General features: G+C 36.5%; 1 pseudogene; it reads right to left on the bottom strand.

Moving 5' to 3' along the window:
- Positions 1-618: 618 nt before the first annotated feature.
- Positions 619-1,060, bottom strand: LOC110215609 (small ribosomal subunit protein eS24 pseudogene; annotated as a pseudogene).
- Positions 1,061-4,220: the final 3,160 nt, after the last annotated feature.

The following is a 4,220-nucleotide window of genomic DNA, read 5'->3' on the forward strand; positions in this document are numbered from 1 at the left end:
GATGCCATCTAATATCACATTCCTGGATTTGCTTACAGAGGAGATTAAATGGCACCAAGGAAGTGCCAAGGAAGTCCCTTAAAGGGTGAGGAATACAACAGGATTAGACAGAGCATGAAGAGGAGGTGGATATTGGAAATCAATTCTCAAGGTAACAGAAGAAGTGGATGATAAAAAAGTATGGAAAAATTTCAGATTTTATTACTTTTAAGGGTGACTGTAAGAATAACAGTAATTCCGATCTATATGCTCACTTTCCCATCCACATGAAATTTGAATAGAAATAATATACACACACACCAAGGGTACTGATTCATAAGGGCACAGGTGGACTTTTATAAGTGATAATCTACTATAGACTATAGCTTTACCATCACACAATTAACTGAAATACACAGAGAATTCATGATCTTACTACATTTATTGTTCATGGGCTACAACAAAAGGATTTGATTTGGTAGAGCAAAATTCTGCTGCAATAAGGAGTCTTCTATATATATGTCAAAATTATACATGATTCTTTTTTTAAAAGTTTTTACATAGTTGATTTATGCTCTGATGAAAAATTTTCTTCATGGATAATCATCGTCCATAGTGCCTTTTAATCCTTCTGTTGTGAAATCTCCAGCTCACTTTTTGCCAGCACCAACATTTGCCTTTGCAGTACCCCTGACTTTCTTCATTCTGTTTTTGCGTTCCTTTCGCTGTTTTCTTGATGTCTTTTTCTTCTCATACAGGTCATGCCTTGCAAGTCTCTGCTTTGGTTCATTTTTCTTTGCATAGTCAAGGGAATCATAAATCATGCCAAAGCCTGTTGTTTTGCCACCACAAAAATGGGTTCTGAATCCAAAGACAAAAATGACATCTGGAGTTGTCCTGTACATCTTGGCCAGTTTTTCTCGAATTTCAGTCTTGGGCACTGTGGCCTTTCCAGGATGAAGGACATCTATAACCATCTGTTTATGCTGAAGAAGTCTGTTTGTCATGAACTTCCTGGTTCTGATGGTTACAGTGTCATTCATGGTGGCAGCCGGCTCCTCGAGCAGCAGGAGAGGGAAAGGCTACATGATTCTTTGAAAGACATAACAACAGAGGTAACTTTCTTTGGTGACCTCTTCTGGAACTTATTTCTTAGAGATGTGACTGAGTTACTCAGTACACTTAGATCAAGTTAGATTTGCAGTTTCATGTACAATCATCTTTTTTTCCTAGTCTATTATGTTGACAAAATGCCTGATTTATTTCTTTAGTTAAGAATAAAAAAGATAACTGAGGAAAAATCAGGAGCAATGTGCCCAACAAATGTACTTATCATTGTTAAGAAGAAGGTTCGAGTAGGTTGAAGAGCAATAGATCTTAGATGGTGAGGTCCTTCAGATGCTACTGATTAAATCAACCTTTGCAGCACTGCGTAGCATTCTAAGTGAGATTCTAACAATCTAGGTAAGAAAAACAAAGTGGAAGAAGAATACCTAATTGTCGACTATGATATTCAGTTATATGGGTAATTCACAGAGCTGGTCTTTGAGCATATGTGTCTTAAACAAGCACTACAATTTCTGGGGCAATTGTGGTGGCTTTTACACTGCTCACTTCAAGCAGGCCATGAATTGGGTTCAGAACTGAATAGGAGGACAGTGTAGAAAACTATCTATACTCAGTCCTTCTACTTCCAATCTTCTCAATCATTTCCAATGGTCTCTTCTTGGCTTCCTCTAAGACCCAGCTCAGATCCTGCATTCTGCAGGAAGTCTTCCCTGTTCCCCACTAACCCAGACGCTAATATCTTTTGTTCTGAGATTACTTTCCATCTATGCCATATATATTAAATATGGACCTAATTATTTACATATGTCTCCACCATTAGGATGTGAACTCCTTAAAATGACAACATTTGGCAATGGATTGCCTTTCTTTGTATCTCCAGCATTTAACACAATGCCCAGCACATAGTAAGTACTTCATAAGTGTATTGACTTACTTGTTTATCTTTGGGAAATTTTGTAAAGTTCTTTTAATGACCTCCTGAAAAAAAAGCCCATTTTAAAAAATAGAAACATTCTTCTGGTGGTTGCATTGTTGTTGTGTGGATTTGAGCCAAAGAATACTAAAGTCTCCAAAGAATCAAAATTGAACAATCATCCAGAGGGAAATAGAGAGATGAATAGGGGCCATAATCAGTTTTCAACACATTACAAACAAGGTACTGTGAAGGAAAAGCAGTGGACAGTATATCAACAAAGGAATATGTGAGTGAAAAAATATGAGTTGGTTATATGGCATGAGCTGAATTGTGTTTTCTATTGGTATCCTCATGATGTCAAGAGATGCTCCCAGAATATTGACTTTAGCCCCTCTGTGGTGAACTTAGAGGGATACATGAATAAGAGTCTAATAGGAAGGGAAGTCTGGGATAGGTTGAGATCTGCATTGGTAGAGGGCAGAGACACATCAATAAGATCACAGACCTATTTGAGTACTTGGGGGTACATGGTTTACTATCTCCTCTTCCCATCCCTGTAGTAAAGTGAAACTATCTTGGGATCAGGAGTTATTTCATTTTTATCTTTGAATCTTCAGCACCTAACATAAGGCCTTGTACATAGTAGGCAACCAACATATTTTTTGTTGAATTCAGTAGAAGGGAGTTTGATTAACTATAAATGGCAAATAATATAAGCTGCTTCACTGAAACAGGCATTCAAGACATGATAGAAAGCTTGCCCAGACTCATGAAATCCTCCAACTACTATTTGATTCTGGTGATTCATGTGATAACAATGATACTGTCAGAAGAAATATGTGATTAATATATCTCTAGTGATTGTGAAGTCCTGGGCAAGAAAAAAGATCTGGGAGCATAAATGACTCTGATCATGTGAAAAACAGGATTTGTTTTTTTCTAAATTTCATAATGAACTGAGGTGAAGTTTGAAAAATATCCAAACAATAATGGCTTTAAAAGTTATATTCAAAGCCAAAAGAGTGAGGGAGGGACAAATTCGTGAATTGGTGGCAGATTTTATAATGTTAACAGATGACAAAGAAAAAGTAACATTTGTTGTTGTTCAGTCATTCCAGTCATGTCCAGCTCTTCATGACCCCATTTGGGTTTTCTTGGCAAAGATACTTTACTCAGTTCCATTTCTGCTTCAATCTTCTCTGCCAAGGGAAAAATGATCTTTAAATTGAAAAGGTAAAACATAGTAAGAGAACTAAATATAGGTAAAGAGATCTTTGTTGTTGTTCAGCTGTTGCAGATGTGTCTTACTCTTTATGACCTTATTTGGGGATTTCTTGGCAAACATTCCAGAGAGACTTGCCATTTCCTTCTCCAGTTCATTTTACAGAGGAGGAAACTGAGGGATACAGGGTTAAGTGACTTGCCCAGGGTCACACAGCTAGCAACTGTCTGAGGCCAGATTTGAACTCAAGAAGATGAATCTTCCTGACTCCAGGCCCAAGACAGTTGCCCCAACGTTTTGAGAGAACATATCGCCCCTTTGAACAAGTTTATAAATTACACCTTTGGTGTACTAAAGGAACGTTAACATATTCCAGAACTACTGGTAGCAATCTGATCAATTATGAAGAATGAAAGAGATGCTTAATGACTGAAAAATGGAAAATATTACCCAATTTTCAAAAAAAAAGATAATAGATAAATCCTACAAATGACAGACTAGTAAGCTGGATGTGATTTCCTGCTCAAATTCTCCAATAGACTGTCAAGCAGATCAAATAAGTCATGCCACATTAACTTTTTTTGTGTAAACTGTTGTTAATTCTTATATTTTCATTTTACCAGGGACAGAGACAAAATTTTTCTTAAAGTGTTTGTCAATATGATATCCTTGAGGAAAATTTCGTATAGGTGATAGTATCCTTAAGCAGATTTATAATCATTTAAACAATTCCACCATAAGATTAATAGTCAGTTAATAGATTGATTTCACCATGAAAGGTGGTCTCTACTGGCATTCCTTAGCACTATCTTAGTCTACATTTTAATCAATAAATTGGATGAATAAAAATATGTTTATTAGAGCTACAGCTTTCACAAAGCCCTGTATGCATGACATATTTACTGTGTACATTTAAAATCTACTCATCTGTGTACTTGTTATTCCCCTAGATAGAACGTGAACTCCTTGGGAGCAGAGACTATCCTATTTTTTACTTCATATTCCATCAGCTAACGCAACGCCTAGCTATAATAG

Source organism: Phascolarctos cinereus, unplaced genomic scaffold, assembly GCF_003287225.1.
Source record: "Phascolarctos cinereus isolate Bilbo 61053 unplaced genomic scaffold, phaCin_HiC Scaffold_726;HRSCAF=1367, whole genome shotgun sequence".
Lineage (NCBI taxonomy): Eukaryota > Metazoa > Chordata > Mammalia > Diprotodontia > Phascolarctidae > Phascolarctos > Phascolarctos cinereus.